Source organism: Marmota flaviventris, chromosome 1 (genome assembly GCF_047511675.1).
Source record: "Marmota flaviventris isolate mMarFla1 chromosome 1, mMarFla1.hap1, whole genome shotgun sequence".
Taxonomy (NCBI): domain Eukaryota; kingdom Metazoa; phylum Chordata; class Mammalia; order Rodentia; family Sciuridae; genus Marmota; species Marmota flaviventris.
This window is the reverse complement of record NC_092498.1, coordinates 122,125,522-122,139,357: the sequence shown is the minus strand read 5'-3', so window position 1 is coordinate 122,139,357 and position 13,836 is coordinate 122,125,522. Positions and strand designations below refer to the sequence as shown.

At 37.8% G+C, this 13,836-nt stretch overlaps 1 protein-coding gene across 3 annotated transcripts in view; it reads left to right on the top strand.

The window, feature by feature from the left end:
• Window positions 1–13,836, top strand: part of Znf280b (zinc finger protein 280B) — a 75,030-nt gene that overhangs the window by 42,229 nt on the left and 18,965 nt on the right. For all 3 annotated transcript variants that reach the window (XR_011708396.1, XR_011708395.1, XR_011708397.1), the window contains one exon: window positions 7,977–8,023. The gene's annotated coding sequence lies outside the window, so the exon portion shown is untranslated. The remainder of the gene's footprint in view (window positions 1–7,976; window positions 8,024–13,836) is intronic.

Sequence of the window (13,836 nt, the reverse complement as noted above, 5' to 3'; positions counted from 1 at the left end):
CCTAAAATCTCCATCTCTGAACCTTGCTGCACTGGGTACCATGCTTTCATGAGCTTTGGGGGAGGGGCAGGCATTTCAGATTCAAACCATAGCATCTACCTTCTTACAAGGACACAGGGCATATGGGATCAGGAAGTCAGCCTACCCCAGTATGGCCTCACCTCTACTAATTACATTTGCAATGTCACTGTTTTTAAGTACGGTCACATTCTGAGGTACTGAAGATTAGACTTCAATATACATACCTTCTTTCAGGGACACTTTAAATAAAACACAAGGCATTAGAGAAGATTCATTCCCAAATATTCTATAATTTTTAAAATGCTATGTTATATGTTTACATTACTTTAAAATAAGACCTAAGAAAATAAGCTCTAGTATTATTAAAAAAAAAAAAAAAAAGGAATGTTTCTTCCCTTACTTTTATGTGACAACAATCATTGGAGATGCTTTTTTTATTTTTGTTTTTTCTGAATGAAATGTGTTTGACATCAGTTCTTAAATATGACCCAACTGTTACTATTCTTTTTGGAACATAAAATAATTGAATTCTGCTTTTTGTGTACCATTTGTTCCCAGGTCATACACAGATGACCTCTACTTTAGGATTCAAAGTAGAGCCAATTCAGATCCTTCCCTTCACCTTTCTCTCTATGGATAATAGACATGTGGCTGCCTGAGAACACAGTGTCTTGGTCATGTGATCCCCATATCACAAGATTATGTTTGTAGCCAAGCTTAGTCAGATGCATATTTATATCATTGATTCTTCATCTTTGTCTCTCACTGTGCTTGGTGCCTCTGTGATATAGCATGTAATAATATTCAACCTTGTTATTAGGCTGGGCCTTCAAGAGAGTCTTGGCAGCTTTGCAGCAAGGAGGTAGCCTGGGAACTGGGCAGGCATTCAGAAATGTTTGTTGTTTGTATTATCAATTATTGTCCTGGTGGCTTGACCAAACTTTCATTGAATCATTGATGACCATTTCAGTTCTAGAGTCACAGGTGAAAATGACTGTTCTTCCTGGAAACATGGACATTGAGGGATTCTGAGTCACCAAAGCCAGAGAACTGAATCCTAAAACCAAACCAAACCACATGTTATGAATAAGATTAGCAGAAGGGTTGTTCCCAAGGCTGATAACTAAAATCTTCATGAACCTGGGCAGAAAGTGAGGAGGGAGAGTAGTAGAGAGATTGAGGCCATGGTATGGACTTTCCAGAAATTTCCAGGCATAGCTGCTGGATTCTGGGCTTGTCCTTTTATGTCTTCCTTATCTCTCTGGGTAAAGGGTGTATGGTTATTTGGTACTATATGAATATGAGATGTTTAACACCACCAGCACCATCATATAATAAATAGGTCCTTAACCCAAGGAACAGCTCCATCATCAGGGGGGCTGGGGTGTTAGGATCTTTGAGTTTGCCCCGTGGGAAGAAGTACCTTCTGTAACTTCTAACTCAGACCAATGAGAAAAGCATTAAATGTGAACCATGGGAGTTGGTTTCAGGTGTTAAATATCTTCTCTTAATTGCCTGGGTTTCAGTTTCAGTGTTACCATTTCTTGAGTCCTTCTGGAGATTTTGATAAATTTATTTATTGTATTTTTCAATTCTATAATTTACTTTTTTATTATATCTCAATATTGTATATATTATGAGAGTATGGCTCCTATTTAATCTTCTTTTTATCAAGGGACCCTTCTATTAGGTGTATCATAGGACATGGGGTTCAGCTTCCCATTGGTTCCGGCAGAATGGTGTCCTGACTCACTGCTTTGGTCTACTGACATCTTGGGGAAAGCTGTATATAGTGTTTCACATGATTTGTTGGCTTAGGTATAAGATAAGCTTTCTGATGGATCCAACTGACAGTAAGGAGAGGGCATTCTAGAGCTGAATGGAACTACTTTGTTTCTGTATGACAGTAGCTCAGCTCCTCCCTGAACTTAATTGGACTGCCTTGACATCAGGGTGGGGAGGAGGAACAACTACCAACTATCTTGCCTTTCAGTCCCTATCTAGTACTGTTAATACCAAGTGGGAACCAAGGCCCTACAGTCACCAGTGAGTTTAGGAGATAATAAAGAGGTCCAAGGATCTCCCCTGAGCCACGTCCCCCATCCCTTTTTATATTTTATTTAGAGATAGGGTCTCACTGAGTTGCTTAGGGCCTTGCTAAGTTGCTGAGGCTGGCTTTAAACACATGATCCTCCAGCCTCTGCTTCTGAAGCCACTGGTATTACAGGTGTCCACCATCATACCTGGCTATTAAATGCATTTTTGACTTAAAAAGTATTTTCTACTTATGATGGGTTTACTGGGACATAAACCCATCATAAGGTGAGGAGTATCTGTACTCTGAAGTTAAGCTTTTAGTCATTTTTACACTAAGTTGGGTTGTATTTCATCATATAAGGGCTCAGTATTGATGCCTCCTCAGGGTAAATTATTTTAATTTAACTATTTCTGCCTTGTATCATTCAACCCCCATTGTTAAGGGTGGGGATTGAAGTTAAACTCCCCCTGGCTCCTGCCAAAAACCTGGAAAAGGGGGACTAGGAATACTGGTTTCTCCCCTCTGGCACATATTGTTTATGCTTGCTTAGTCTTGTTGACACTGGGTGGGTATGGAGACTCAGCTTGTCACTGAACCCAGTGTCACTATCCCAGCTGGGCAATTTGAACTACGCCTGCTTCCACCTGGCAGGGAATGAAAGATCACAGCTGAAACCCTTAGAGAGGAGTGGAATTTGGGGGATTATCAGTGTTTGACTGGTGTTGGGTGGGTGTTTTCTAAGAGAACTCAGTTTCCCTAAGGTTTAAGAGCTCAAGGAATGATCCACAAAGCCTGGGCCAGATGTAGGGAATGTTGAGGCAGCTGGGCAGAGAGAACCGGAGTCTCTTGTGTCACACGTGTTGAACCTCTCCTCTCCTGTCTTCTCCCAGTCTCTAGCTGTTGTTACAGTTTCTGCAGCCTAGTGTTCTGTTTGCATTGAAATGGTTTTATTTTCACCAACCCCATAAAGGTTGACCCAGTTAAGAGAATCAGAACTTGTAGGAGCACAAATGACAGCAGAAGCCAAAGCCTGAGCACATGTTGGTCATGGGCAAAAACAGGGAAGAGATGGGTCAGATGGGGAAGTGGAAAGTGACCAAAAGAAAAAAGTTGTTTTCTTTCTTCCAGAAAGACAACCAGCTCTTTAGCCTCGGATTATAAAAGCATCTCACTGCTTAATATGGATCCCCAGGCAGTTTCTTTGGCATGAGTTTTCTTTGTTTGCTTTTAGTTTGTGTGAGACTTTAGAAACCTTGAAGAACATTGGAATCATTGTTGGAAAATTGGGAGGGCATTCTTTGTGACCCAGAAACTTCTACTATATATAGGTAGTGTATATGAAAGTTAATTTAAAATTTGAAAAATCATACTCTAGGATCCTGAACAGTCAGGATAAGGGTTTTGTCCAATCTCTGGTACTATGAGGAGCACTATTGGACCAGATTACACAGTGATAATTAGCCTCTTCCCCATGTTGGAACCCAGAGATGAGCAAAAGTCCTGTATTGGCCAGTGCATCCTTCAGTCCAGAGGAACAGCTTGGGATCCTGGAGCTCTGGTGCTTACTTGAGTTTGCAGTTCAGGGGATAATGAGGAGGGCTCTTTCACTTCTGCTGGCACCAGCTTGTCATGAAGTAACCAACCATGAGTTCACTGCTCAGGGTGCAAGTGAGTCTGCCAGATGTTCTGGGAGATAGAAAGAGGAAAGGCAGCTGAGTCAGGATCAGATGGTGATAACACTGGTTGATGGTTACCTTGATGAAGTCCTGCTTCCCTGAATGTTGAAGTATAATACCACAGAAGCTCACTGAGGCAAACATGGAGTAGAAAGTAAGCTTTATTTAAAGGATAGTAAGTAGAACCCAAAAGGTGGAGTCTGTGGGATGAGAAAGTCACATCACTTTTATACATCTAGGTTCTCTTTGTTCTTTTGCATTCTTCTTCCTTGTTCATTTCCCCTCATTTTGTATATGTGATTGGGATCGGCGGTGGGGGGTGGGGGAATAGGAAACAGGTGGGCTGGAGGGGCCAGAGTGGAATGATGGGGAGGAAAGGGGGCCTAGGGCGAATTAATTAGCAGTTCCCTCTCTGCTCAGGAGTTGTTTTATTAAAATTCTTTAGGAGGCTCAGTGTAGGCTGGCTCTGGGAACATTATCATTTCTGTCTCCCATAGCTCAGTCTTCAACCTTCCAGACCCAAAACTGATTTCTTTAATCTGGCCTAATTTATCTATCTACGCTGACTGCCTATTTTAAATCTGGCTTCAGTGGGAGAAGGAACCTACAGACAAAGATACCAGAGGTAAGTGAGTATGAACCAGAATGAAATTTCTTATGATTCTGAACCAGAAAAGACAGAATCAGGCAGCAGGCTACCCCATTTTTTTGAGGCTTTTTCTTACCTGTATAGTGAGAAAGGAGCAGGAAGAGGAGAAGGGTCCATCCAGGCTATGGTGGACACAGTGGGGCTGGGCTGCTCCTGACTTCCCTTTTTATTTCCTACCCTCTGAATCTTGGTGCTGGAGCTCAGCTCACACTAGACTGAGATTAAGGTTTGCTTTATTCCTTGGAGGAACCCTGAGAAAAATCACAGACAATGGTCCCAGCTCAGGCCAGAAGGAACAGAGCTAATTAGTTCCCATCAGTGAGCAAAGGGCCTAGCCTCCAGGCCAGGACTTCTTTGAATTTTTCTTACTGAGCATCTTGTGCAAGTACCACCAGGCAGTCCTACAGGTCCCCTCTTGGAAGAATGGTACACAGCTCTCATGATCCAGAGACCTCAGAGTCCAGCTATTTTCTGCCACTGACCAAGTCACTGTCTCTATTAGTGCATGAATGATCCAATTCTCAGATTCTGGGATTCTATGATATTGTGTATGTTAATTATGTAGCTTTTTAGTGCCACAAAGAATCCTGGTCTATGGGCAGTACAAACATGTCAGAACCTTCATAGTACATTCTAAAAAAAACTAATGACCCACATATACCATTAGGTCCACAGTCACAAGGAGACAATTCAGTAGGTTCAAAGGGTGTAAAGGGGGTGTTTGTAAGAATCGCATGGAACAGTAAATTTTCAGGAATTTGCTTGTTAGTCTGTTCCAAAGAGATTAATTCAGGAAGCATTTCAAAATACTTTTAGAATTTTGATATTGATTAGATGATTTGTAAAAGAATAATGGTATTGTAGACATCTTTATTTTATGAAGTCTACTTTATATTCCTAAGCTTATAGATTTCCACATACTTGTATCGTGTACTTTTTGTCAGGATGGTGCCTTCATTGACTTATAATTTGTTTATATTATAAGTATAATATTTGTTACCTGTGAGCCTGAGGTACAGGATACCAGGCAGCATTAGGCAACTGACCCCAGGGCTGATAATCCCAGAGTCCTCAGGAACATAGCCAAACTGTCCTCTGGTATCTATTCCAAAATATGCTATTATGTAATGTGGTAACCACTGAAGTTTAATATCCTTTTGGATGTAACATTTAACAATTAATGAATATAAACCAAATCCCATAGTTTAAATTTTTTTTAATATTGTATAGATGAATACCAATACCATTTAGCAGTTGAAATGGGGGAAAATTTGTACTTTTTAATTTAGTGCTTGATAAATTCTCAAATTAAATAAATCCCAAACACATAGAATCCCAGGACTCACTTAGATACCCTGAGACCTGTCTTGGGATCACTAGTCACTATACAAGGGACATATGTTATCTGTGTGTCTGAAATTATCCTCACCTGTAGAAATCCTCTACATAACCCCACATTATAAGGCAGTGTCAGAGGTCACATACTCCAGGGCAAGTATACTGTATCATAGACTTTATCATAGTCATGTGGAAAGCATTTTGAAGCCCTGATGCTTTTAAGTCATTTCATAGATTGTCAGAGTTGGGACGCACCTTTGGGGTCAACCAGTCAAACTCTTAGTGCTGGGTCACTCCTCAGTACCAGTCCAAAAGTTGATAACAGGTAGTGGGAGCCTTTGAGAATATTTGATGCCAGTATAATTATAAACCCTAGAAGTGCTGAAATCCTATGAGTTCCATAACCTGTGGACAGTGCCAGGTTATCCTGGAGTATCAGTCTTTTTGCAACTCTCATACAGAGCTGAGTTATAGAGATTCAGCGCTCCATTGGGCCAGATATCCATTATGCCTTATCCCACTGTTGGGTTGGCTGGTATGAAAATACACAGCCTCTTCACACAATGCATACAAACACATGGAATAGATAAGGAAGACTAGAAGGTACAATACATGATTTGTAGTGGTTATTTTTTAAAAGTAATAATGTCAGTACTTTCCACTCATGAATAATTTATTATTTTTACAACAAGGGATCAGTAATGAAATACATTTTTATCTTGTGGCTGATATTAAATCCATTCCCCTAATAAAATGTGTATATCATCTAGAGGAAAATTCTATATAATGAATTACAAATGCAGAATCAGCAAGTGGATCTATGGAGGTTGAAATAGGCTTGGTAGATGTTAAAAAAAGTAGTGGCAAAAAATGACAAATCATGGCATTTGCAGGGAAATGGATGGCACTAGAGCAGATTATGCTAAGTGAAGCTAGCCAATCCCTAAAAAACAAATGCCAAATGTCTTCTTTGATATAAGGAGAGCAACTAAGAACAGAGTAGTGGGGAAAAGCATGAGAAGAAGATTAACATTGAACAGGGACGAGAGGTGGGAGGGAAAGGGAGAGAGAAGGGAAATTGCATGGAAATGGAAGGAAACCCTCATCGTTATACAAAATTACATATAAGAGGAAGTGAGGGGAAAGGGAAAAAAAAACAAGGGAGAGAAATGAATTACAGTAGATGGGGTAGAGAGAGAAGATGGGAGGGGAAGGGAGCGGAGGGGGAATAGTGGAGGATAGGAAAGGCAGCAGAATATAACAGACACTAGTATGGCAGTATGTAAAAACGTGGATGTATAACCGATGTGATTCTGCAATCTGTATACGGGGTAAAAATGGGAGTTCATAACCCACTTGAATCAAATGTATGAAATATGATATGTCAAGAGCTATGTTTTGAACAACTAATAATAATAAAAAATAACCTAGATGCCCTTCAGTAGATGAATGGATAAAGAAAATGTGATATATATACACATGGAATATTACTGAGCAATAAAAGAGAATAAAATCATGGCATTTGCAGGTAAATGGATGGAGTTGGAGAATATAATGCTAAGTGAAGTTAGCCAATCCCCCAAAACCAAATGCCAAATGTTTTCTCTGATATAAGGAGGCTGATTCATAGTAGAGTTGGGAAGGGGAGCATGGGAAGATTAGACAAACTCTAGATAGGGTAAAGGGGAGGGAGGAGAGGGGAAGGGGCAAGGGGGTAAAAAAGATGGTGGAATGAGATGGACATCATTACCCTAAACACTTGTATAAAAACAGGAATGGTGTGAACATACTTTGTATACAACCAGAGATATGAAAAAATGTGCTTTATATGTGTAATATGAATTATAATACATTCTGCTGTCATTTAACAAATTAGAATAAAAAATAAAAATAAATAAATAAAAATAAAAAAGTAGTGGCAATTCTACATATAAATGGTCTGAAGAAGTGATGGGACTCTGTCATTTAATCATAAGATTTTAGTTTATATCCAGTTAGAGATGAATTATTTCATGTTGCTTTAGGCAATTACCTGAAAAGCCAAAGACTGTTTTGTCATTTCCCTCCTGCTATTCTCTTTGCCTTTCTTTTTCCATTAAGGAGAATGGTCCAGCAGCAGCTCAGTCCATACTTATTGATCACCAACATCATTTAGTCTAGTCCTTTGTCCGTATCAAGCAAAGTTCCTGGAGTAGTTAATGAGCAGCACCACAGATGAGCTTACAATTATTCTGTGTTCTTCTAATTTTCCCAGATGAAGAGGAACTTCTTAAGGAGGAGGCAAAGACCTGGCCCAGTAAGGTAAAATCACCTTTCTTTGTATAAAATAGAAATGTTGCTTTTGTGAATTCTTTTCCCAGTTGATATCAAATATGAAAAATAAAATGAATCATGTACATTATAGGTTTTAGAGTGTTTACTTAGTAGAAGGAGATAGAGTCTTACCAATTGAATTCCTTATTCAAAAAGGCATAGAAAATTGGCAGTGTCAGGTTGTACATTGTATATTAGGGGGACTATCTTCTGAAGTAAAATTTCCTCTTTAGATTAAGAGTTTTAAATTTTTTCACTCAGAAGTTGACTCGACAGATATATCATCCACGAAGAGCTTTATGTTTTCTATAGGTGCCTGTTATGGTTTGAATCTGGAATATCCCCTGAAAGCTCATGTGTTGAAAACATGATCCCCAATGCCTGAATGTCCAGGGGTGGGGCTTTTGGTAAGTGATTGGATCATAAGGGATATAACCTCATCAGCGGATTAATCCGTTTGATAAAGTTCCTCTACCTTAAAAATTCTAGTTCTGCCTTACCTCTGGGTGCAACCAGTATGATTCATCTGAAGGTACTATAGAAATTCAATAATTAGTTTGAGTCAAGAATAATAATTGTAGGTTATTCAGTAAAAGAAAACTATGAAGAGGTTTAGCAGTTTTTTTTTAATGTGAAATTTTTAATTTACCTAGTCAATTGATAGTGCTACAACCACAGAATTTTAGAAAGTGCATTAAAAATCAAGTGTGTTTCATTTAATGGTAGACGACATTTCCAACTAGTATTCTAAAATTACCTGATTTCTGAACATTAGTGCTTTAGATCTTTTCTCTGAAACTATGATGCCAGATTATTGCCATTAAGTTAGTAAATTTTTTAATCTAGAAGAGGTTTCAATTGATATAAAAATTGGATCAATAATACACCTCGTTCCCATGTTCCTTCCTTACACCATGGTCACAAGGTTACCTCCTTTACTAGCATCTTTCATTAATTAGGTACACTTGCTAAATTTTTTTCTGGTACTGGGGATTAAACTGAGGGCTTCATACGTGCTAGACAAGAGCTCTACCATTAAGCTGTATCTTCAGTCCTTTTTATTTTTTTTATTTTGAGAGAGCATCTTGTAAAGTTACCCAGGCTGACCTTGAACTTGTACCCTTTTGCCACAGCCTGCCAATTCACTGGGATTACAGGCTTGCACCACCATGCCTGGCCTTTTGCTGTAATTAGTGAACACAAATTGATATATTATTTTTATCTTAAATCCATAGTTACATTAAGTTTCCCATCTGTATGTATATATTTCTGATTTCAAAATATTCATATTGTCATGTTCACTAAAAATTTCTCATTCTTTACTAATTAATTGCTTTCTCTTTGCCTAAAAGCCGTACCTACAGTTTTGTCTTTTCCAGAATGTCATCTAATTGGAATCATAGATCATGTAGCTTTTTCACATTAACTTGTTTCACTAATCAGTATTTATTTAAGGTTTCTTTGTGTCTTTGTCATCACATGAGAACTCACTTTTTTAAATATTCTACTGTACAAATGAACTAAAAGATGCCTATCCATTCATCTCTTGAGGGGCATCATGTTTGCTTCCAGTTTGGGTGACTAGGTAAGGCTGCTGTGCCTATTCTTGAAAAAATTTTTGTGTGGATATAATTTTTCATCTCAATTGGATAAATGCTTAACAGCATAGATATTGCATGATATGGTTAACAGATATTTTGATTAATAAGAATTTGGAAGGTTTCACCAATGAAACCATATGGCCTTGGAATGTTATTAATATTGATTCAGTTTATTTAATAAATATAGGTAATTCAGATTATTTCCTCTGTGAGCTTTAGAATATTAAGCCTTTTAAGGAATTACACATTTCATCTGTTTATCAAACTGTGGAATAAAGTAGTTTGTATTATGTCTTTTCTTAAACTTATTAAAGGCTAGGTGACATATAACCTAAGTATGGGCATGGATTGGCCATGTAAGAGCTGGAACAATAATTTCAAGGATTAGTAGCATAGAGGAAAAGAATCATATCCTTTTTTATGCTTTCAATATCCATGGGGTCAGTAATTCTGGCCTCTCTTTCATTTATTTGAGTAATTTAAATTTGTTCTCTCTTTTTTAGCTTGGAAAGCCTGGGTAAAGTTTCTCAATTGTATTGATCCTCTCAAAGAATCAGATTTTAGTTTCATTGCTTTTCTAATAATTTTTTTAATTTCATAGTCTTTTAAAAATTGTATTTCATTTTTATTGATTTATTTTAATTGGCGCATTATACTTACACATAAAAGTGGAAATCGTTGTGATATATTCATACATGCACATGCCATAGTTTGGTTAATTTTATCAGTATTACTTCCCTTTCCTGTCCCCCCCTCATTCCCTTTTCACTACTCCATTGTTCTTTCTCTTATTTATGAGATCCCAACTTATTTTAATTCCTTATTTCTCTCTAGCTTCCATATATAAGAGAAAACATGCAACCCTTAACTTTCTGAGTATGGTTTATTTCACTCAGCAAGATGTTCTCCAGCTCTATTCATTTACCAGCAAATGACATGATTTTATTTTTCTTTATGACCACAATAAAACTCCATTGTGTATATTACCACATTTTCTTTATCCAATTATCTATTGGGGGACAACTAGGATGATTTTATATCTTGGCTGTTGTGAATTGTGCTTATATAAACATTGACATGCATGTATAATTATAATGTGATGATTTTGTATTTTTAGATAAATACCAAAGAGTTTAAGATAGTTTGGTCATATTGTTGATTCATTAGTAGTCTTTTGAGGAATATCCATTTCGATTTCCAAAGTGATTGTACTAATGTGCAGCCACGCCAACATTGTATAAGTATACTTTTTTCTTCACATCCTCACCAGGATTTATTATTACTTATATTTTTGATGATTTCCATTTTAACTGAAGTGAGAGGAAATCTCTAGTTTTGAGTTGCATTTCCCTGACTGATTAGGATTTTGAACATTTTTTTAGTATATTTTTTTGGCTGCTTGAATTTCTTCTTTTGAAAAACGTCTGTTTAGTTCTTTTTTCCATTTATTGCTTGGGTTTTTTATTTTTATTTAATTCAATTTATTTATTTATTTTGTGTTAAACTTTTTGAGTTCTTTATATATTCTGGTTTTCAATCTACTGTTGGAAAAATAGCTGGCAAAGCCTGTGGCTGTGGCTCAGTGTTGGAGCACTTGCCTGGCATGTGTGAAACACTGTTTGATCCTCAGCACTGCATAAGAACAGCAACAACAAAAAAGTAGCTGGCAAGATTTTCTCCCATTCTGTGGGTGGTCTCTACATGCTCTTGTTTCCTTTGCTGTGCAGAAGCCTTTTAATTCGAAAGAATCCCTTATTAAGGGAGTCATTGCCTGTATATTGGAGGATTGACCCTATCTTCTAGCAGTTGCAGTGTTTCTGATCTAATGTCTAGGTTTTTGTTCCACTTTGAGTTGATTTTTGTTCAGGGTAAGAGTAGGGATCTAGTTTCATTTTTCTGCACATGGATATTCAGTTGTCTCAACATTATTTGTTAAAAATTCTATCTTTCTTCCAACTCATGTTCTTGGCACTTTTGTCAAGGATCAGCTAACTGTGTCCGTATGTTTGTCTCTGAGTTTTCTGTTCTGTTCTACTGGTCTTCACATCTGTTTTTATGTCAATACCATGCTAGTTTTGTAACTATAGCTCTATAGTATAATTTGACATTTGGTCTTATAATGCTTCCTGCATCTTTCTTTCTTTTTTTTTCAGTACCAGGGATTGAACTCAGGGGCACTCGACCACTGAACCACATCCCCAGCCCTATTTTGTATTTTCATTTAAAGACAGGGTCTCACTGAGCTGCTTAGCACCTTGCTTTTGTTGAAACTAGCTTTGAACTCATGTTCCTCTTGCCTCAGCCTAAAAGCCACTGGGATTTCAAGCATGCACCACTGCACCCGGTTCCTGTATCATTTATTTTTTTAGTTGTAGGCAAATACAATACCTTTATTTTATTTATTTATTTATTTATGTTTATGTTGTGCTGAGAATCAAACCTAGTACCTCACACATGCTAATGAGTGCTTTACCACTGAGCCACAACCCCAACCCTCATGTTTCATATGGCTCAATATTATTTTTGGTATTCTGGGTCTTTTCTTCCACAGGAATTTTAGGGCTGATTTTTGTTTGTTTGTTTGTTTAGTTCTGTGAAGAATGTCATTGGAATTTTTAAAATATCTTTATTTTATTTATTTATTTTTATGTGGTGTTGAGGATCAACCCAGTTCTTTACACATACTAGGCTGAGCCACAACCCCAGCCTCTCTCATTGGAATGTTGATGGGGATTGCATTAAATCTGTATATTGATTTTGGTACTATGGCCATTTTGACAATATCAAGTCTACCTATTCAGGAACATGGGAAGTCTTTCCATCTTTTAAGGTTATCTTTAATTTCTTTTTTCAGTTGTCTATAATTTTCACTGTAGTGGTCTTTCACCTGAATTCCTTTGTTAGATTTATTCTTAAGGTGTTTTTTTTTTTTAAGCTGCTGTAACTGGATGTTTTCCTGATTTGTTTCTCAGTAAATTCATTATTGGAATATAGGAAAGCTTTTTATTTTCCTTTATTGATCATGTATCCTGCTAGTTTGCTGAGTTTATCAGCTCTAGAAGATTTTTTTTTTTTAATTTTTTATTGTGGGTTGTTCAAAACATTACAAATTTCTTGACATATCATATTCCACACTTTGATTCAAGTGGGTTATGAACTCCCACCTTCACCCCATACACAGATTGCAGAATCACATCAGTTACACATCCATTGATTTACAAATTGCCATACTAGTGTCTGTTGTGCTCCGCTGCCTTTCCCATCCTCCACCCTCCCCCCTCCCCACCTCTCCCCTCCCCTCCCCTCCTCTCTCTCTACCTCCTCCACTGTATAACCCTGAGGGTCTCCTTCCATTACCATGCAATTTCCCTTCTCTCTCCCCTTCCCTCCCACCTCTCATCCCTGTTAAATGTTAATCTTCTTCTCCTGCTCTTCGTCCCTACACTGTTCTTAGTTACTCTCCTTATATCAAAGAAGACATTTGGCATTTGTTTTTTAGGGATTGGCTAGCTTCACTTAGCATAATCTGCTCTAATGCCATCCATTTCCCTGTAAATTCTATGATTTTGTCATTTTTTAATGCAGAGTAATACTCCATTGTGTATAAATGCCACATTTTTTTTATCCATTCGTCTATTGAAGGGCATCTAGGTTGGTTCCACAGTCTTGCTATTGTGAATTGTGCTGCTATGAACATCGATGTAGCAGTGTCCCTGTAGCATGCTCTTTTTAGGTCTTTAGGGAATAGACCAAGAAGGGGAATAGCTGGGTCAAATGGTGGCTCCATTCCCAGCTTTCCAAGAAATCTCCATACTGCTTTCCAAATTGGCTGCACCAATCTGCAGTCCCACCAGCAATGTACAAGTGTACCCTTTTCCCCACATCCTCGCCAGCACTTGTTGTTGTTTGACTTCCTAATGGCTGCCAATCTTACTGGAGTGAGATGGTATCTTAGGGTGGTTTTGATTAGCATTTCTCTGACAGCTAGAGATGTTGAGCAGTTTTTCATGTACTTGTTGATTGACTGTATGTCCTCCTCTGAGAAGTGTCTGTTCAGGTCCTTGGCCAATTTGTTGATTGGGTTGTTTGTTCTCTTATTGTCTAATTTTTTGAGTTCTTTGTATACTCTGGATATTAGGGCTCTATCTGAAGTGTGAGGAGTAAAGATTTGTTCCCAGGGTGTAGGCTCCCTATTTACCT